This window comes from Globicephala melas, chromosome 11 (genome assembly GCF_963455315.2).
Source record: "Globicephala melas chromosome 11, mGloMel1.2, whole genome shotgun sequence".
Lineage (NCBI taxonomy): Eukaryota > Metazoa > Chordata > Mammalia > Artiodactyla > Delphinidae > Globicephala > Globicephala melas.
This window is the reverse complement of record NC_083324.2, coordinates 12,298,555-12,321,446: the sequence shown is the minus strand read 5'-3', so window position 1 is coordinate 12,321,446 and position 22,892 is coordinate 12,298,555. Positions and strand designations below refer to the sequence as shown.

The 22,892-nt window shown below is 42.0% G+C and overlaps 1 protein-coding gene across 2 annotated transcripts in view; it reads left to right on the top strand.

Moving 5' to 3' along the window:
* The first annotated feature begins 20,167 nt into the window (after positions 1–20,167).
* The window catches only part of LRRN1 (leucine rich repeat neuronal 1), a 42,911-nt gene continuing 40,186 nt past the window's right edge, over positions 20,168–22,892 (top strand). For both annotated transcript variants that reach the window (XM_030867765.2, XM_060308170.1), the window contains exon 1: positions 20,168–20,651. The gene's annotated coding sequence lies outside the window, so the exon portion shown is untranslated. The remainder of the gene's footprint in view (positions 20,652–22,892) is intronic.

Below are 22,892 nucleotides of genomic sequence, written 5' to 3'. Positions count from 1 at the left end.
CAGCTTGTCCACACATTAAAGTTTCTTTCTAAAGACTCCTTTTCCACAAACCTTTTACAACTTTCTTTTTAACATTCAGATTCTGTTCTGTTTTTCCTCTTTCCTACTCTGAAATACCCAGTCTCACATTAGGACAAAATTACTTTCTTTTCCCTCAGAAAAATGCATCTCTGTTTCTCTTTCCTTCTCTTACCAAAAACACAATCCTACTTTGCATGCATACAGAGATGTTGCCCTTTTTCTTTCTAATAGCATTAAACAGTTGTGAACAGTCTGTTACTGACAAATTTATATTTTCCGCATAGTACATTTCCAATGTGACACAAAACATGTTTACCATTAGACCAAAATATCTTTAGTTCCTCTGCTAAAGGAAGCCAAAAATGTATAAACCTGTTTTTAGTAATGTTTCAGTTTTTTATTTGGAGATAATCTAGATATTCAGTAAATTTGACTTAACTCATCATTTAAATTAACTTAGCAAAACCTCAAGGTTACAAGTAACCAAAAGACTTTGGCAAAAAGTTCACCTAGAAACTCTTATTCCATTTACATCTATTACATCTTTAAACCACTTGTTCTTAATAATCATGTTTCGATTACCTGCAAAAACTTCATTAGACATTATACAAAGGTAATCATCATCCTAAGTTATTTTTCTGGCCAACAAATTTTGTAGGAGATAACATGAACTTAATTAGTAAACCCAGATAGAATGAAAGGATTATATTTAATGCTGATAACTCTAAAGATATGCCTGTTTTAATTAAACCAAAAATCTTAAACTAGCTTTTATTTACTAAAGATTAATCCTATATTATGAGAACTTGAATTTGAGTTATGTTTTTATATTTCCAAGAGCTTTAGGAATCCTTAATTTATATAAGCACTTAATTCTCTTCAAGCCAATCAAATAGGGCTCTTCTACAAATCATTTATAGTAATATCATCCAGAGGTAGAAAACACCATATATCTACAACACATATACATAGATACACATAAACATATAGACAGACACAAACAGACACCTTTTAACTTCTATTTAAAAATTTTAGCCATGAATCAGACACAATAATACAAAATTCACTAGTTATAAACATGGTTGGATCCAAATTACTTTTCTGGCAGCTGGAAAAATTTAAAGTTACCTGCTCAGGTAGCTAAAGCTTTTTTTTTTTTTTTTTAATATTTAAAAAGAGGGTCAACGATAGAACCTTAAGAACGTCTGTATTTAACAGAGGACTGCAGAAAACTCAGCTAGGAAGAAAGACTGAGAAAGCATGATCTTTATTAATTTTTTTTTTTTTGGCCGCATCACATGGCTTGTGGGATTTTAGTTCCCCAGCCCAGGCCTTGGCAGTAAAAGTGCTGAGTCCTAACCACTGGACCGCCAGGGAATTTCCTAAAGCTTTTTATTAATAGTAGTGAAGAAGACACTTAAGATTTTCCATTTGCCTAAGTTTCAAAATAACCTTTCTCCCTTTACTTTTTTCCTTCTGATAAGAATTACCTCCCTGAAGTTTTCATTTCAAGGAGATGGCCTAGATAAGAAGATAAGAGTTCTAGGCGAAGACCAGGTAGAACATTTACATCTCCAAGGCACAGAGAAAGAATGCAGGATCCTCCAATAAGGACTTTTGTTCCCTAGGACCAGAATTTTTATACCTACAAGTTGTTTGCCTTTGGAATGTTTCAGTAAATCTTTTCACAAAAGCTTCAGAAGGTTTTTCTTTCCATCTGGGTACATAGTTTTCTTTTAGCTTAGAGGAGAAGGCTTTAAAAAACTTTTTTGTCTATCAGGCTCTGAATATCAGCTTCACATTTGGCCAGCTTCTGATGACAGAGCTACTTAAAACAAAACAAAACAAAAAAATCCTTTCAAATATCTTGTTACTTTTTAGCCCGGACAAACAGTAAATAATTAAATAATTTTGGCAATATTGAGTAATTCCCCTTCAAGAGGTGTCCCCAAAAAGGATGCAAAAGATATTTTCTTTTCCTCTGTCTACCTGGTATTACAGACAGAGATTCAGGAGAGCAGACTCTGGTAAGAATTCTCACCCTTTACTGACTTCTGCCAGTTTTTCCAGGATACAACATGCCGGCTATGAATAGCGTTCAAAGTACAGAGTATAGCTATGATCTCCACCAGAACTTGGCAAGATTTTTTTTTAATTTTAATTTCAGTTTTCCCTTGGCTGTTTAAAAGTATTACTGGTGGCAGTTTACCAGAGCGTCCCTCAGAGGCCCATCAGCTCTTGAAGGGGCCCACATGGGGGCCCTCCTTTAGGGGGACAAATGGGAGCATTTGAGATGATGCTGAAGACTTTTCATAGAGCGTTTGAGAACTTTTCTTCCCAGTGCCCCAGCTGATTACAAGAGAGACATCAGTCCCTGGGTCAGCATTTTGATGTTGCTTATGAGGATGTGACGTAGAAGGCCCAGGTGTTGTTTTGGGTGCCAGGACTTAGAGCTGTTGTAGCTGTAAGGCCAATCGCTTAGCAGATTTTTGCTTGTGGTCTTGTTCCAAAATATTTGCAAAGTGCTCAGCAATGGTCATGAATTCAGTCAAACCAGCAGCTTTCCGTCCTATTTTCTGCCCTTTTATTAGTCCATTTATCTCAGGAGAGAATTTCTCTCTCTTTTTTTTTGCGGTACGCGGGCCTCTCGCTGTTGTGGCCTCTCCCGTTGCGGAGCACAGGCTCCAGACGTGCAGGCTCAGCCACCATGGCTCACGGGCCCAGCCGCTCCATGGCATGTGGGATCCTCCCGGACCCGGGCATGAACCCATGTCCCCTGCATCGGCAGGCGGACTCTCAACCACTGTGCCACCAGGGAAGCCCCAACTCAGGAGATAATTTCTTTACAAACAGGGCACCTAGAGCACATAGAGTGACCTCGTTTATTGAATGAAACCTGGAATGTCTTAGGAAAAGAGCTTCCAGACAGACTTAAAAATCTGCAACAGATTCACCTTTCTTATGTTTACATGTCTGAATAGTAGACCAACCAATGTGGGTAGGGAAGACTTTAGGAATGGCTTTTAAAAGATTGATTGCTATTTCTTGAGCTTTATTTTTTGGTCCATGAGGGGACCATTTTGAACACTAAGGATCTCCTCCTCAGGGTTATGTCATTATGCTTCGCACATCCATTTTTTGGCTTCATCAGGTCCTACCAACATGTGCACAAGCTGACAAAGATCTGACAACCCAGGGTCATACACCCTGATAAAAACTCTAAACTCTTCAGAAAACTTTTGGGAATCCTCCCTAGGTTTAGAAAATTCTTTAACTACTGCCTTTATTTCGGTGTGTAAAAGAGGAGTGAAAGATACCTAAAGAGGATCTCCTGAAACCTCAGGTGGTGTTATTTTAAAAGGCAACTGTTTAATAGTCTCTTTGCAGTTGAAAGGCAGTTTAGGTGGAGGATTAGTAGAATATGAGCACCCTGGTAAAGGATAGAGGGGAACAGTAGGAGTTATGTCAGTTTTATTGCTTTTGTTTTGAAACTGAGCAGGACTCTGTGGGGCTCCTGGGCATGGAAGCCTTTCTGTGTCCCCTGTTTCTTGTTTGTAGGGAACAGACTCCAGCCTCCATGACCTTCCCTGAGTTCCAAAGGGCAGATTCAAACAGTTGAATCAGGGAAGGGAGGGGATGCAGAGACAAGGGAGGAGCAGTCAAGAAACAATAGTGCAGACTTGGGGCAGGGTCCTGGTTCTCAAGGGATACACATAACAATATCTTTAAGCTCTTTATAGAACTAAAACTCCCAAGAATGGAAGATGTCAGCATTCTTAATTCCAGAGAAGACCACCTGAGGCCATATTAAAGGAACTAGAGAAGCTCATCAAGAGATTACCTGAGACCAGGCTAAAGGAGTGCAGGCCCTGCACACACCCTAATCTTATCAGCAACCCCACCCTTGAACCATTGCTATAAACACTTCCCACCAAATCCTCCCAGGTTGGGACCCACAGTTTTCGAGGGCAGGAGCCCGCTGTGTCCCCCTTTGCCTGGCAAAGCATTAAAGCTCTTCTCTCCTACTTTACCCAAAACTCTGTCTCTGAGATTTGATTTAGCACAGTGCACAGAGGCCGAGTTTTCAGCATCAGTTTTAGGTACCTCTTGGGTCTTTAATTTTCCATTAGTCTTTTGCAACAAATTTTTCATTGAGGCTATTTTGGAATCTTGAAGGCTTTTGGATGTTTCTGCACACCAACTAAAATAGGTATCCCATTCTGGTTGTTTAATTCAGGAACGCTTGCTTTCAACTGCACTTCTTAAATGAACAATCTTGTCTAATTGGAACATTCCCCATAATGGCCATTGTAATACTAGATTGCCTTTAGTAAGATTTTGCCATTTTTGTAGATATTTATAGCTTCTGGGACCATAGTTCTTAGACATAAAATAAGCACCTGTGCCAGAGATGGCATGCCCAACTCTTTGGAATTTAAGCATTCCATTTTATTATCGTTAATTTATTTATTTATTTTAGCTAAAACTTTGGGTCTCTTGGAGCCAAACTAATACCTAAAAGGGATGTGAGGCCTTTCTCACCTTCCGAGATGGCCCACACTCTGTGGAGTATGTTTCTCTCTAAATAAATCTACTTCTTAAAAAAAAAAAAAAAAGGGATGTGCCTCTGGGTTGGGAAACTGTGTAATGTTTTGCAGTGCACCTCATTGCACAGAAATTTTCTCGAGATTGGCAGGTCAATGTCAATCTAACCCATTCCATGACCAACTTAACCTAACATGGGTGTGTTAGGGGTGCGCACTCTAACACCTTTTAATTGCTTGACTCATGTACATTTCTGTGGCTTTCTGGCTTCTGAGATGCCCATTAGCAATAGCCTCTACTTCATGTGCACATTAACATACCAGCATTGAAGACATATGGGAACATATGTATATGTATAACTGATTCACTTTGTTATAAAGCAGAAACTAACACACCATTGTAAAGCAATTATACCCCAATAAAGATGTTAAAAAAACCCCAAAACATACCAGCATTATCACTGAGATGTTACTGTGGAATGGCCAATAGAAAGCCCTGTGTACACCAACAGCAGTTCCCATGGAACAGGGGGCTGGGGAAAGAACTGAACCAGCAGATCCCAAAGAAAGGGAACTGCAGGCTGATTCCAGACAAATGAGGAACTCCAGACTAAACTGCCAGGAGTTCCCAATGTGGAATCTAGGGACAGAACCAAAGGCTGACGTTTTCCAATCAAATGGAAAACTGGACTGAACCAAAGGCTAGGGTGTTGGGTTCTGGATGGGACCATCTGCTCACTCATGCTGACCTGCCCTGTACTGCAAAGCCAATTAGATCAGGAGCTTGACACAAAGAGAACAGAGCTCAGAACCAAGAAGAACTTACCCACAGCCCTCAGAAACGGTGAGAAAGACAGAACTCAGAAGAGTTTGTGGTTACTATGCCTCTGTTTCTCATTGTCCCTGAAGCCACTGGAAGTCTCCTTCGACTCCACCATTGTCACCAAGTCTGTTAAAAAACAAAATTCAACGGAGTAAATTTGAAGATCTAATTTGCTTAATTTCATGATTCATGAATCGGGCAGCATCCCATCTTAGCAGATAGAAAGGAGCTCTAAGGAGCTGTACAAAATGAAAACTTTTATAGGCAGAAGGAGGCAGGGCAAGGAAGCTATTCTAGTGAAGAAAGGATTGTTTCAGGCAAGGTCACCTTCCTTTGGGGAAAGCCAGGGGGCTTTCAGGCAGATTACCTCATTAATACTGACCAGATAATTCCAGATTGACTGATTAAAGGTCACATTCCTGGGAGAGGCTGAAACTGCAATTAGGTTGGGTATGAAGTCTTGGTTTGCTGACTTGGGACTTAGCACAGGCAACTTCGTTTTGGGCCTGTTGTTTCTTTTTTTGACATTTCAACTGTGTTTTCTCAGACTCATGGCACAGAAAGATTTCTGCCTACTTTACATGGCAAAATGTATATATCTGTCCTGTCTCTGTCACCTTTCCTTTCCCTTAAATTTGCACATGGCAAGGAAATCACGCAGATAAAGGGATTAAGAGGCAATAACTTAGGTAAGGGGGGAGGCTTCAAAAGGATACAATCTGAGCTGGCTCCTATGATCTATACAAAAATAACATTCATCATGGTAGACCTGCATTTTAAAAAACACATAAAAAATAAATATTTGCTGCATATTTTATCTCTGGGGCCTGAGAAAGTAACCGCAGCACTTTGTGTTCCCAAAATGTGACCATGCTAAGTTCTAGAAGCTTTTAAAAGATACCCAAGACAGAAAAAGTTCACACCTGCACTTGGAGTTCAACCAATGAAAACATTTAAAGAGAATTTCCAGGGCAATACATGAAGCACAAATGACGAAGCTTAATGCAGACCAGCACATGTATATGAAATTTCTTATTTTTAAGCCAGGGTAGTATGTTTTCTTAATTGAAGACAGAAAATTTTTAAAACATTACATTTCTTCTCTGTGCTAGGCATGTGTACTATCTCATTTAACCTGTTCAAACACACAGAGGGTAGGTATCTATACAATACCTGCTTCTCTAGATGAGGGAGCTGAGGTTTGGAGAGGTAATTAATTTGTCAAGGGTTATCACAATACCAAGAGCTAGGGCCAGAGTCACATCTGCCCTCTTAAACCCCACTCCAGACCACCTTGGACGACATCACAGCTACCTCCCAGCACAGTTTCTCATTTTAGATGCAGGGAGTTAAAGTCCTCCAAGGTAGAGAGGCTGCCTAATAGTGGATATAAAACCTGTTAGTATGACCAGCTCACTCTGGTCTAGACTGACCCTTCTGGTTTTGGGCACCAAAATATTGCATCCTGGGAAATCACTCAGTCTCTGTTTGAAAAAGAAAAATTTTGTGCACCAGTAAACCCCTCAGTTGCAGGCAAACTGGGACAGTTGGTCACCCTACCTGTGGTTTTCCCACATATGTAGGGGCAGAGTCAATCCTAACAACTGCTTCTTTAGCATCATTCTCCCGTGTCCCCACCACAGCCTACATCTGATCCCCTAGGGCCTAGCTAAAGCTCAGAGCCAAAACTAGCCCCTAAACATCGTAGAAACTCAACATATATTTGCTGAATTTGTGTCCATGTTTGTCCAGCCTCCCAGTTCATGGACCATGGTGTTTTGCCTCTAGTCAATGTTCATCAGTGTTTACTGAATCGTATATAGATGAAATCAGTCTGTAATAAACACTGATGGCAATCTTAGAGAAATAAAGAAGGTTCCAAGCAAGGGAGAGCTCTGTGTCTACAACTTGATGATGGTAGAGGACTCGGGGGTCAATTGAACATTTATGAATATCACATCTCTCTCTGCTAGAAGATCAATTGGTGGAGCCACATTTCCTCTCCTGGGCAGCAGCCTCCCCAAATCACTGCTCGACTGCCAACACCAGCTGGGCTTCCAAAGGAGCAAAGGTCAAGGTAGGTGCCCCAAAGACTGTTCTAGAAAACAGTTCTCATGTCTCAGGCAATGTGCTAATAATTAGCCCATTTAATACTTGCAACAACATGACACCGTTACTATTATTATTCCCATCCTATGGATAAGCTGACTAAAGCTTCTAAAGGGACTGAATCCAGAAGCCAAGCTCTTAGGCACAAGGACATAGTACGTTCCATGTTATCATACAGTTGATGGATATGCCATGCGTAATAATGTGGTACCTCACTGATTTCTGTTGTCTTTGGGGTGTCCAGATAATAACCAGAATAGTTATTTTCTGGTAACTGACAGATGTTAGGGAGTAAAAGATAATGTAAACGGATCTTTGTATATTTAAGGTAGATTAAGTTTGCTTGTTCTTTCTTCTGATTTTTGAAACTTTGTACTTGGAACTTGTAGATCTGAACCTGTGCCAAACACTGTAAGCAGTTTTCCTATACCTGCATCTGCAAGTATTTGCAAACTTAAAAATGCTTCCCTCGAAAGGCCCTAAATATGCCCTTCTGAAAAAAAAAATCCCGTGCAATGTCTTTTGCAAATGTCCCTCCTTTCTTTCCCTTGCCCTCCCTTTTCTCTCCTTTTGTGTGAATTGGATGTTCTTGTACCAATATAACTAACTGAGGGAATCAAGCAAAATGTAAATGTAGGTGAAGCCATACTCCTTGAGTATAATATCCTTAACTACTCTAATTATAGAGAATATATTGGAATTGGCTGAATCCTACAGGAAATAATTCTTTAAACTTCTCTAATTTAACCTTAGAAATGCATAGAATCAAGAAATTTTAACACTAGAGAGAATCTTAGAAATAATCTAGTTTGGTGGTTTTCTACCTTTGGTCTACAGAGCCCTGGGAGCCTGATTAGCGAGTGACCAGCCAACAGGGTCCCATCAGCATCAAGGAACAGTGACAGGTAATGGTCAAAGAGGGGCTCCTGCTCACCTTCAATGAGCACCGATGGCATATGTTGTGAGCTGACCCACCCAGCACGTACTGCAACCCCTTTCTAGCTGGCCTCCTGTCCTGCACAGTGCCTGGGTTCAGTCAAGCAACACACCAGGTACAAGTGAGCTACATGAAAAGGCAGCCATAGGCTGGGGGTTCAGATCTTCTGGCAAGGACAATGGCAGCATCATTAGGCAGAGCTGTGTAGAGTTTCTGGATTCCAGTCTATAGTGTGGTAGGTATCAAGTGATGGGCAAGTGACAATGTGGCTTCCACCAGAATAGGGACATGGTGGAAAATTCTCTAGCTGCTTTGTTCCTGGATGGACAATATGCATGCCCAGCTGTCCAGCCTTCCAGAGACCCTGTAGGCTTACTTGTATCTTTTATTAAGCTCTTCCTACCTGAACTACCTACAGTAGATTTGGTGGTTGCAACCAAAAACCCAGACAAATTTGCTTTTACGTCTTGATGTAGTGTTTCCTTATGATTTTATTTAACCAAAGAATTCTGGGAGGAAGAAAATGTGACAACTATAGATTCTATCAGCTGCCTATCAGTTCTGATTCTATCAGTACTCGTATATACAAAGAACTTGGGGTTCAGAGAAGTGAAACTATTAGTGGTAAAGCTGAGTTTAGAATCCAATTCTCATGATAGGCTCACCAAGTGATGTTCCAGAAAGTGACCTTGGCAAACCAGATCCCATTCAATTGCCCAGTCCTTAAGAATCACCTAGGTGGGACTTCCCTGGTGGCACAGTGGTTAAGAATCCGCCTGCCAATGCAGGGGATGCGGGTTCGAGCCCTGGTCCAGGAAGATCCCACATGCCACGGAGCAACTAAGCCTGTACGCCACAACTACTGAGCCTGTGCTCTAGAGCCCGGGAGCCACAACTACTGAAGCCCTCGAGCCACAGCTATGGAAGCCCACGCGCCTAGAGCCCATGCTCTGCAACAAGAAAAGCCACCGCAATGAGAAGCCGGCGCACCGCAACGAAGAGTAGCCCCCACTCGCCGCAACTAGAGAAAGCCCGCGCACAGCAACGAAGACCCAACGCAGCCAAAAATTAATAAATAAATAAAATCTACATTTAAAAAAAAAAAAAAGAATCACCTAGGTGGCCTTTGGCTGGCCCTTCCTGCACACTATTTAAAAAGCTCCAGTTTTACAAATTAAAATATTGTTTCCTTTTACATTTCAAAAGTTTTCAAATGTCCTGCTGTAGACTATCAAATCTTATTATTTTGTGAATGTCTCCATTATTCTAATAAAATGTGATTAGCATTCCTCAGATTTCTCCTTTCCAAAAGTATTAAGATATTTGGCGACAGTTCCTAGAATGCTACATCAATCTTTTTTTTTTTAATTAAAAAAATTTTTCCCAAAAGGTGTATCTATGTCAATATGACCAACATGGTGCAGGTCTTTCAGATTATAGTACTGTATCACAGATGGAATCTGAGATTATATACTATAGCATAGCTAAGAGCATGAGTTCTGATATCTGGGGCATATTATCTACCCTCGTTAAGATCTCAATTACCCTATCTGAAGAAAACAAGAGTGATAATCATACCTACCCATCTCATGGGATTGTTGTAAGAACTACATGGAATCCATGCAAAAATCGCATCATGCCTAGCACATAATATATGCTTAATAAGAGTTAGCTGCTATATTTTTCTTCTCCTCCTCCTTCTTCTTCTTATTAAAACAAAATCTTAACTCTGATAAGGAAAATTCCAGAGAAAATTGCTTCGTGTCTTCCAATCCCAAACTCCTTTCAGATTTCAAAAGGAAATGCCCCAGAGGGCATTTAGTTATTTGTCCCAGAGTCTGTTGGTAACGTTTTTTCTGCCCAGGAATGAGGGTGAAGGGAAAAGGAGCAGCTGGCCGACACACTCCACATTAGAGCCCACCCACGTCATGCAGGCTGTCACAGTCTGTGGAAGCCTCATGCTGGAAGCCCATCTCTCAGAGGACCTTCCATTTTCCTGGCATCATGAAGAAAATGGCTGACATATTCCAGAGTTTGCAAAGTGCTTCACTGAAGAGTTTGACTTGATCCAAAACACCACCTTCTGAGGACGCAGGTGGGACAGATGTCTTTACTCTGACTTTCCAGGGTGCACATTTAAGCTGGCAGATGGCACACTAGGAGGTACATGCCCGGTCACTGGCACACTTATATCTTCTGTCTTTAGCCCAGGACTCTCTAGAGACTTATATACAAGTAACATTTGCATAATATATTTGAAGAGCCAATTCTAAATCAGTTTATAAATCATAGGTTGTACATTTCACAACAAAACAGGCCAGTAATCTAAGTGTGTGAGTCAAGTCTGGTGTAAGGCAATAGGCAGGGTTGTTTCTGAGAGCATCTAAAATTCCCTGCCTCCCTGAAAACATTCACCTTCAAGAGTCGTTAATGTGCAGGCTTACTGTCACTCTTACACACTGCTGCTGGGAATAAAAAATGGTACCACCACTTTGGAAAACAGTTTAGCACTTTTTAAAAAGCAAAAAAAAAAAAAAAAAAAAAAAAAACCAACCCACCTACCGTATGATGTAGTCATTTCATGCTTGGGTATTTACCCAGGAGAAATAAAAGCATACATCCAGATAAAGACTTGAACACAATTACTCAGTGTAGTGTTATATGTAATAGGCAAAAACTGGAAACAATTTAAATGCTCATCAACAGGTGAATGAATAAACATATTGTGGCATATCCACAATGGAGTTCTACTCAGCAGCAAATAACAAACTATTAAAACACACAACAACATGGAAGGACCTCAGAATAATTATGCTGACTGAAAGAAATTCTAGAAAGTACAAATTAATCTAGAGAAAGCAGGTGAGTTTACTGAACCTAGGGATGGGCAGCAAGGAAGAGAGCACAGAGGGTAGGAAGGAACAGAATACAAGAAAGCACAAAGAACCCTTTGAGGGTGATGAATCTTTTCATGATCTTGATTGTGATGATGGTTTCACGGGTGTATACAGAGGTCAAAATTTGATACTATAAATATGTGTAATTTATTATATGGCAATTGTATCAGTTTGCTAGGGCTGCTATAACAAAGTATTGATACCACAAACTGAGTGGTTTAAACAGAAATTTATTTTTCCATAGTTCTGAAAGCTGGAAGTTCATGATCACGGTGTAGGTAGGGTTGGTTCCTTCTTAGGACTGTGAGGGGGAATCTGTTTTGTGACTTTCTGCTACCTTCTGGTGGTTTGCTGACAAACATTGGTGTTCCTTGGCTTGTAGAAGCATTACCCTGACCTCTGCCTTTGTTTTCACTTAGTGCTCTGCCCATGTGCACGTATGTCCAAATTTTCCCATTTTATAAGGACTCAGTCATTTTGGATTAGGGGCCCACCCTACTCCAGCATGACTAATCTTAACTAATTACATCTGCAATGACCTTATTTCCAAATAAAGTCACATTCTGAGGTCCTGGAGGTTAGAACTTCAATATATGAATTTGTGGAGACACAATTCAACTCATACTAGCAATTATATGTAAATAAAACTGTTTAGAAAAAACCAAAAAAACCTACCAAACCAGTTAAACTCAAATTCAACCATCAATTTTATGTAAGAGTTGAACTTTTCCCCTTTTTTCCGTAAAATTAAGTCAACTTTTTAAGTGTGAACATGGTACTCGTTCTCTCTCTCTTTCCCTCTCTCTCTCTCTAGTTTTGACTACTCCATGTTGTGGGGTGATTCAGTTCTCTTATCCTTTTTTTTCTCCCCTCACTTTTCAACTCATGAAGTTTCTCAGGAACCTTCTTTCTTGGAATGTGCTGAGACATCATGCGGCCTTTACCCGGTGAGAAGACATCATTTCTACATCGAAACCACCCCGTTTTCCTCTCATTAGTTCCGAATACTTTAAGTGGTACTGCTTGGCATGAACGTGATCATAAACACAAACATAAAGACAAGCACTGGCACTAGATGGCATTTTTCTTCGCTCAATTATAAGGATGCTATTCAAATGACTCAGAATATGCTTATATTAATTTTTCAGATTATTATTGGAATTCAAACAAATAACATTTTCTTATAGCAACCTAGCAGACTCCTGAGAGTGTATCCACAAAATCCTGGGGGCCCTGAGGATCCCAGTTAAAGTTATACTACTGCTAGAGAAAGATTCCTCACGTAAATATCAAAGAACGAGATTAGGTTTAGTGCTCCTATTAACCAGCAGTGTGACCTTGGATAAGGGCTTAAATCCACCCAAACTTTCCAGATGCTCTTGAGGTACACGGAAATGTTAGCATTCTTGAGACTTGAGTTTGCTCATCTGTGAAATGAAAGGGTTGAGCCAGATTACCTCTAAGGTTCTTTTCAGCCCTCAAATCCTATGGTACTTGCTGAACTGAATTGCAATACAGCCTCATTTCTAATGACAAGCCTAAGTCACCACTTACATATCGCACATCTTTCTGTGGTTTTTTCTTCTCCCAAAGTCACAAAACTCAAAACTAAGTCCCTTTTCCAAAAGACTGCGTACAGTGCAAGGTTTGGGCAGGATACAGACTCAAGGGTACAAGTGAATCAAACTTCAGAGGAATAAGGATTGCATTAGATGATCAGTCTGGTAGGAGAGTAGTTAAGTTATCCATGAAAATGGAATACAGGCAATGTTTTACTCAGAAGAGACTGCTGACATGCTCAGAGATATAAAGTGTGAATGTCTGTTATAAAATGGAGTGCAGTCAAAAATGCAGACAAACTTGACAGAGGAAGGTGTTGGATGAAACGTAGGGAAATTCTGTGAGCTTCCGTGTTTCTGCAGGATGTGTATAAACCATTTGTGTCTACTCTGCCTGACAATCTTTCTTTTAGAGCCTGGTATGCCCCTAGGACTAAAAGTAAATGTGGACATTAAATTTATGGTAATATGGGCACTGAATTCCAGTGCAGTAGTCTCTAAGCATTTTCTTACGAGGAAATATTCTGAACTTCTTTAAAGTTTTACGGTTACTGAAAGAAAAAGGATGTCAATGAAAGAAGGAGTACAAGCTGCTATTGGGGCAGCTGACAGTCGCCTTTCCGTGCTTTAAGTTCTCTGGGAACTTCGGGAAGGCAATATGGTGAGGGTAATCAGGTTAGCCATCCACCAAGAACAGTTTTTTTGTTTTTGTTTTTGCTGTACGCGGGCCTCTCACTGCTGTGGCCTCTCCCGTTGCGGAGCACAGGCTCCGGACGCGCAGGCTCAGCGGCCATGGCTCACGGGCCCAGCCGCTCCGCAGCATGTGGGATCTTCCCGGACCGGGGCACGGACCCGTGTCCCCTGCATCGGCAGGCGGACTCTCAACCACTGCGCTACCAGGGAAGCCCACCACCAAGAACAGTTTTAAGAGGAAGTGAGAGGAGAATATAGCCAATATTTATAATAACTATAAATGGAGTATAACCTTTAAAAATTGTGAATCACTATATTGTCCATCTGTAACATATACTATTATACATCAACTATACTTCAATTTAAAAATTTTATAATAGTTAAAAGAAGGAAGTAAGAATTGGAAAGCCCTGTCTAGCAGCTGTTCTATGTATGTTTTGTTTGCTGTAATTATGGCCTCTTCCTTGCTGTATGACCCTGAGTCAGTCATGTGCTGGCTCTCCTACCTTGTCAAACTTGTTATGAGGACTAAGCGAGATGAGAACCAACAGTAAGAGAGATTGCTGTATTTCTAATATATGTTGCTATATATTTAATACAGATCGCTGTGTGTTGCAAACTTTCTTCTACTCTTAGGCACACACCTCATCTACCTTTGCCAGTTTCCCTTGCTAGTCGGTGTAGCTATGTATCTGAGTTCTTGCCAATAGAACGTAGGTGGAGGTGATGTGAGCCATTTCTTAGCCTGGCCCATAAAATTTTCCCGTGTGGTCCTTTCTTCTGTCTTTCTTTCCCCATCCTCTGTGTGAATGGGAAAGAGTCTGCAGAAATAGAGGAAGAAGAATCAAAAGATGGAAGAAGCCTACACCCTGAATGATCATGTGGAGGACACCCAGCCAGGAACACACTCTGTTACACAAGTGTGAAATAAACTTGCCTTATTTAAGCTCCTGGGGTTCTTTATTTGTTCCAGCAGCTAGCATTATATTTACTAATACATTAATATTTAGTGAATGCTTGCTATATGTTAGGCACATAAACATCTCTTTAATCCTCACAAACCGCATGATATAGATGCAAATACAAAGAGGACTTAAATAACTTGCTCAAGTCCATACAGGTTGTGCTGGAATATAAACCTTAGTAACATGAATAAAGAGCTCTAGCTTATAACTATTATAGGATATTGCCTCTTTCAATATAAGAAACATTACAAAGTGTATTACCTGGCACAGAGTAAGTACTTAATTTATGTTAATTTATGTTAGCTATTATTATACAGGCAAAAAAGAAATCAGAATGGAGAGCAAATAACTGAAAACAAACATATCAACTAAAATCTTTATAACATAGAAGCAAAAAACCTAAATAATCCAGTATTTTTTAGTAAGGCCTGGCTGTCTAAAAATAAATAGTAATGAAAACAGAAAAAAATTGAATATGTTAAATTGATGATCCAAGCTATAGTTTATGTATCCATAGTTCAATAACCAAATGGGCATTTCTAATGAGTATGTTTACTATAACATACGTTTTAGCAAATAATTGATAAAGGCCTTATTTCTCACCAACAGAAGACTGGTGGAATGATACAGCCATAAAGCATTATAGTTCTAAAGACTTTTTAATAATATGAAGAAAATGCTCATGATATATGTGTTCTAATTATATAGAGACATTAATTTATTAATTGATTCAATTCATCCATTCAAAAAATGTTTACGGAGTACCGATTACATGCTGGGTGCTGGGCTAGGAGACGGCCATCTGGTCTCTGCCTTCAGACAGTATATAGTGTAGCTTTTTAGTGTAGGCTTCGTCAACAGACTGGCACAGTCCCTTTCTAGGGCTTAGTTTTCTTATGTGTAAAATAAGGAGGTTGGCTTAGATGATTGTCAAGGGCTATGTATGCAGCAATTAAATTAAGTGGAAATGGGATTCTTGATCCAGTCAGGCATAAGGACATAATTTGGTGTATGTGCAAGGTTATAACACAACTAAAGTTGCAAAAGTACCATAAACCTATCAATGTGAGTTATTTAGAACAATGAATCATCTTGGTTTGATGCAGACTAAGGGGTTTCTGAGATGTGAAACTTCTAGGACTAAAACCTGCAAAGTCCTAGGCAAACCAAGATGGTTGGTCACCTTAGTTTCATGTCAAATTATTAACTTAAATGCTAAAATAATTTTAATTAATAATAATCAAATTATTTTGCTAATAATTAATACATAATAATTACAGAAACCTTAATGAATAGTTTTTTTGTATTGGAATGATTTCATATGCAGTACAAAACTGAAAGAACAGGAAATATGAATATGTAGTAAAGTCATTCAACTGTCAAAAATTTTTAGAGAAGTACACATTTCATGTGAGAGTTAACAATGATCACAACAATCACATAATTATGAGTTTTACAGTCATCGTCCTCTGAAAGCTTGGTGATGATTAGTTTTGAAACTATAATCTTAATTCAGAGGCTGTAAAGAACACTATTAATATTTCAATTAGAGAGAGACATATTTTCTTTATTATTATTTTTTTATTGATGTATAGTTGACTTACAATGTTGTGTTAATTTCTGCTGCACAGAAAAGTGATTCAGTTATACATATAGATACATACTTTTTAATATTCTTTTCCATTATGGTTTATCACAGGATATTGAATATAGCTCCCTGTGTTATACAGTAGAACCTTGTTGTTTATCCATTCTAAACATACTAGTTTGCATCTGCTAACCCCAAACTCCCATTCCATTCCTCCCCCCTGCAATCCTTGGTAAGCATAAGTCTGTTCTCTATATCTGTGAGTCTGCTTCTGTTTCGTAGAAAAGTTCATTTGTGTCATATTTTAGATTCCACATGTACGTGATATCATATGGTATTTGTCTTTCTCTTTCTGACTTACTTCACTTAGTATGATAATATCTTCATCTCCAGGTCCATCCATGTTGCTGCAAATGGCATTATTTCATTATTTTTTATGGCTGAGTAGTATTCCATTGTATATATATACCACATCTTCTTTATCCATTCATCTGTCAATAGATATTTAGGTTGTTTCCATGTCTTGGCTATTGTGAATAGTGCTACTATGAACATAGGAATGCATGTAACTTTTTGAATTATTGTTTTGTCCAGATATATGTCCAGGAGTGGGATTGTTGGATCATATGACAACTCTATTTTTAGTTTCCTGAGGAACCTCCAAGCTGTTTTCCATAGTGGCTGTTCCAGCTCACATTCCTGCCAACAGTGTAGGAGGGTTCCCTTTTCTCCACATCCGCTCCAGCATTTGTTATTTGTAGACTTTTTAATGATGGCCATTCTGACTGGTGTGAGGTGATACCTCATTGTAGTTTATTTGTACTTCTCTAATAATTAGCAATGTTGAACATCATTTCATGTGCTTATTGGCCATCTCTGTGTTTTCTTTGGAAATATGTCTAAGTCTACTGCCCATTTTTCAATTGGGTTGTTTGTTTTTTTGTTGTTAAGTTGTATGAGATGTTTATATATTTTGGAAATTAAGCCCTTAGAGAGGGATATATTTTCAACTTTTAAAAGTTGTGGCTTAAAATGGCATATTATAATTTTGTTCTTAAAATACAGATGTCCTTTTAAAGATTATTCTAAGATGATCACCTTCTAAAGTTTCACCTTTCTTTCTTCCCTCATTTACCACATACACCAGTAATCAATTAGGCTAATATCAATTATAATGTTTCTTCAAACTGAAGCTGAAGAACCTCAAGGGGATAATGAGGGAACCCAAAGGGATTTGTAGTGTCTCAACAAGGCCAACTCCAGGGGCAAGAACTCCTCCCTACATCAACAGTAAGACCTGGCTCCCTTGGGAACTCTGGGGCCCTTCTATCCATTCCATTCTCCTTCAAAGCCTCCAAGGTTTTCCAATATGTAAGAAATAAATAAATATTTACTAATAAATTTAGGACCCCAGAACTGGGTGAGCTCACTAGGAGTAATTCAGATACATTTGAGGATTCTACAAAAGAAACAAATGAGTTTGGTTTAGTTATCCCTGTCTGTTGACTGAGTGTTTCCTCTTCATTCATTCCAACGACAAGGGGCTTTTAAGTGTCAGTTGATAAAACAATCCTGAAACCACTTCGCAGAGTTACAAAATGGCAGTTCCTAAAATTTGGACCCATAAACCATTTAGGCAATTCATCAAATTTCCAATGACTGAATCAAACTTCAGATTTCTTTATAAACGCTCTGCCTACATTTGTCCTCCTCTGTCCCGCAGCAATCTTTCCAACACACAGCAATCTTCATGCTCCTCCACAACCAGGCCCCCTCCCCAATTCTGGCACATACATTTCTTCCTAATGATAATGCTCCTTCTGTCAGAAGCCAAATATATGCAATGGTCAAGGGGAAAGAGGCAGAGGTTCCGTTCTCACCCTTGCCTTGGGGAAGAAGGAAATTAGTTTAAATAAATGATATGGTGATTTAAAAAGAAATGAACAGTGGAGAGACAGAGTCTGTTTCTCTCACTGGAGCTGCTAGTGCTTTTAAAATTTTCTGTCACCTGTGTCGGTTCTGTGAAATAATCATCCCACCTGTCTGACCTGATGTCTTGCTTTAGTCCTCACTACCTGGCTAATAATGCCTAGTGCTTCCATGTGTTGAATGCTTACTATATACCAAGACCTGCACCAAGTATTTTACAGGCTTACTCTTACTTAACCAGCACAACCCTTTGGGATAGATACTGCTATTAACCCTACTTTATAGCCAAGGAAACTAAGGTTTAAAGAGGTAAAGTGACTTACCCCAGAGGGACACAGTTCCTAAATTGCAGTGCTGGGATTTAAAGCAGTGTCAGCCTGGTTTCAAAGTTCATACCTTGGAGTCTGACTCAGTTTCTTCTTAGCTGGGCTTAAAAACCATTCTCATGAAGTCTCTTCCAAAACCTGGAGCCTGCTAGATATCTTGCCCCTGGGAAAAGGAACTCCAAACCACCAAGAATTGCTTCAACTGCTCCCCAGGACCTACCTCTGTAAAGCCCCACTGTGCAAGGTACAGCATTGTTTCCCCTCCTCTCCCAGAAAAACCTAAAGGAGACTCCCTAAGAAACCTGTGTTTTGTCTTTCCCTGATCATTCAAGTTCTGTGTTTCTACCAGAGGCCAACCCTCTTTCGGACAAACTCCAAGCTACATGTAATCAGCATGAGAAAGGGAGGAAGAGACAAAAGTATGGCTCTTGAGAAAGGTTCTAGACAAGTTATTTTGAAAGTTTTTAAATCTTCTTTTATAGGTAGCACCCTCCCACTCTAGTTGCAATGGGCCGTTTCCTATAGCTGTCCTTCTACTCTTCACTTACCTTCTTCCCTAAATCCTAATATCTTCTTTCCCTAGAGCTTTCTAAGGCACACTGTGACCCACTGGTATTTATATGACAGTTTCAGGATAATATAGAGTAAATGGACATATGAGAGCATCAAATATTTATCAGACATCTATGAAAGACACCAAGAAATGCTATAGGAATCAAGATATAAGATTATTGTTGTTAAATTTCTACTATGTTTTCAAGGAATTCAAAAGATGATTCTATAATAATGAATGTATCCGCCCTAATTCCCCAGAAGTTCTAAGCTTGGACATCATGAGGAAATGTCACCACATTCTCTTGCGTGAAGGTGCTTGGCACTGAGAGGTTAATAATGCTCTAGCTTAAATCAGATCCCCCAGTAACAAGCACCAAGGGCTTCTCTGGAGTCTGGCTCTAAGCTGGCCACTTGGAAGATGAAACTCAGGTTAATGAGCAGTTTCCAAAAACCCGTCTCCACCTTGCTCTCTGACACCCCCCTCTCCAAACAGACTATATTCTCAGCGCTCCGCTTATGTGAACACAACTTTCACACCTAACAAATCAGAAAGCTGTAATTACAAAGTTTCAGAAACGTTTTCTGAAAGCCTCCCTAAATAAAAAGCTGCTTCACCGTTCATTTAAGTGCCACAATACTCTCCTTCCGCGGCAAGGGCTCAGACCAGTTCCGCGTGCACGTACACCCAGGCATGTACACACAGCACAAGGAATCGCCATTCATTTTAGGAGGAAGGGTCAGATTTCATACTGAGACTTGGTTCTGTCGGGTTGAATTTTATCTGCTTCTCAGTCCCCGGAGCCCAAGTTCTACGTTGCACACAGATCTGGCACCGTTGTGCCTAGCTGGCCTGCTAGCGTGGGCTTTTTTTTTTTTTTTTTCTGGTGTGTCTTTTGCTAAGAAACGGCAATGTGTTTTGCCTGCCTAACCCAGCCGCAGCCTGTCGTCCCCTAGACAAAAAGCGGCAGCCCGCTGCTGCCTGCAGCGGCCGCGGCGGCGACGCAGGGAGGCCGGGCCACCTGAGACCCGCGGCGCTACGCCTTTGTTGGGCGGGCTACAGATGGTGCCCCAGCACTGGGTTGAGCCGGGGGCGGGCGTGGGGGGCCGGAGGACCGGAGGGGGAGGTCGGGAAGGGGGTCGGGCGGGAGGGGAGGAGACCGTGGAGCAGCCAATCGGAGTGCAGCCCATCAGCTGACCGCTTTTGCTTACACCAGGTGCACGCCGGCTGCGGGGAGCACAAAGCCGGGCGCACCGAGGGCGCCGGCAACAAGCCGGCGAGCTAGGCGAGGCCAGTGCGTCCGCGCCTGCAGCGCCCTCCGGGCGGGGAGAGGGGCCGCCGGCGTCAGCCCGGGCAGCGGCATCCGCGCGGTGGCGTCCCTAGGCGCCCCGGACGCCGTCCTCCGGACCTGGACGCTCGCTGCCCCGCCCTCTGCACCCCACTTCTGCCTTTTTTCCCAATCCTGACTGCCCCTGCCCCGGCCCCCGAGAGCCGGATTGAGCCCAGGCCCGCGCAGCAGCTGTTGCTTGTGTGGCTGCCTCGCCTCCTGTCTTGGTGTTCTGCCGGGAGCCCCCCAAGGAGCCAGTGCCTGTGGGTTGGGAGGGAGGCGCCGCTCAGCCGGTCCTCCTCCTCCTCCTCTTCCTCCTGCTGCCACCGCCGGTGCCTGGTCCGTGCGCACCCCGACACCCCCGCCAGCCGGGCCTCGGGGTAAGTGCGCTTGCCTAGCCGGGCAGCGGCGGGAGATGTGGGCGGCAGCGAGGGGAAGTCGAGGCAAACTTGGCGGTGCGGCGGGCCGGAGAAGGGTCTGGGGAACCTGGGACAAGATCGCGGGCCTAAGGGGTACGAGGGGGCGCGGCTCATGAAACTGGGGAAAATGACGAAGTCGGGCAAACCGGAATCTAGTGACCTCCTTACTGAAAAAAATCACTGGGGTCGGGGAGAACGATACTTCGGAAGGAAGGCCGAACAGAAGCGAGCAAAAGGCATTGACAGGAGGCGAGCCTGCTAGATTTCAGGGACCGACGCGGGGGAGGGTGATGCCCGGGTATTCGGAGGAAGGAGGGCTGCTGGAATGTGAACTGAGGAAGGCAGCCGGAGCCGGAGAAGAGCGCGGAGAGGGGGCCCGGGGAGTTGGAAAGAGGACTAAGACAAGGGGAAAGAAGGTGGCAGGCTGTGGAAAGAGAAAAGAGGAAGGATGTTTTGGCGGTGGCTTTGTAGGTAAAGAAAGGGACAAGGGGCGTAATTCACAAAGCATCGAGTGTACTGAAGTCAGGGTATTGGGAAGAATCTGCTCAACTGTCGCGCGGTCGAAGTGGGGGAAAGACCTCATCCTACACGTTCTGAGTCCAGAAGGGGTGGCAGCCTCAGGAGGCTTGCCAAGGATGCTGAAATGTCAGGGAAGCCTCGGTCCGCTCGAGGCACGGAGCCGGTGCTGGGTTCCCCGCGCGGCCGGGGTCGATGGCGAGTAAAGTTTGCCAGCGAGTGTCCTTTGTGCTGCGTGGAGAGGGGTGTGGGCAGCCGCCGACTCGGCACTTCCCAGGGCCCTGCACCGACTACCTCCGCGGAGGGGAGTCCCTGCTTGGCAAGCCCAGGTAGAGTGGAAAGATCGAGTAGATGGAGGGGCGCGGCGCACTCGGGACTGGTGGGAAAACCCGTCCCAGGACGGTTGTGAGGGAGCCGGCCTGCCTACTCGCACTTGGAGGTTCGGCGGTGGTACCTGCTCTGGGAGACAGGGGACCTTGACTGCTGGGTTCACCGCTGTAGCCACAGTGCCTGGAACTGAATGAATGAATGAATGAATGACCGGGGTGAGAATGGTTTTGAGGCATTCGAACCACAGAGGAAAAGGCCACGGGTCCAGGAAAAGAGACGCTTTTCTAAATCTCATGCCACCATTAGCATTAGCATTTTCACTCCCAGACCCAGAAAATAAAGAAAAAGTGGAATTCAGTGAGGGGACAGGTATTACTGACTTGAGCTGTTGCTTGTAGGATTTTTTTGAAAGACAGTATGTTGTTTTGTTTCGCAGTTTGCCTTGCCACGATGGTCTAAAGAACTAATATTACCCGAATACGCTCATTACTTCATTTTTAAGAGCTAGGACTGGAGAACTGGAAAGTTCAGGAAGGTACTTGGATCAGTGTAAGTCTAGAGTAAAAGTGGTGTTGTTGGCTCCAGGGCCATGTGTGTCCCGAAGTCTCTGATTCGCATGCAAATGTGAGCGAATTCTGGCAGATGTCTGGCCTCATCCATTCACATGAAGGAATTTGAAAAGACAAGGAGTCTTTAGTTAACAATAGACCTTAAGAAAATGGAATAAAGGCGCAGTGAGTTTTTCTCTTTGGGAATTCCAAGGCGTGCTGACACCTTTATTCAGGAGCCAAATTCCCTGAGTGCTATTGTATTGAAAGCCTCAAGTCCTGCTTGCTCTTTACCTGGCTGTGTGTTTTTGTGCAATTTCAAGCTGGATGTTCTGAACTAGTGAGCAAAATGGTTATATGAAGCAGACAGTAACTTAATTTTACTTCTGGTGGTTTCAAGTAATTTCTGAATTGACCCCTCAACTTTTATTTAGAGTTTCTTCTCTTTTTCTTTTAGTAATCCCACCTCCTGCTCACATTTGCTCTCCATCCTCAGAAATATACAATATAGGAGAAGATAGTTGTAGGTGACTAACAGGAATCTCTCATTAGAATGTCCATAGTCCAGTCAAAATCATTTTAGTAACAAGCACCAAACTTGTAGAACTGCAGGTGATGAAACCATCACGTTCTAGTCACCTGAGGGGTTTTCGGGTCACAGGACAGAACAATGAATAGCGAGGCAGTCATGCAATAGACCCCAAAACAGGGACATTTCTGCCTTGTCTAAGAGTAGCTAATAGACCACTGCACTGCTCACCTCCTGGCACTGATCAACCGGTGAACAAAAGGCGGGCAGTGTGGGCCA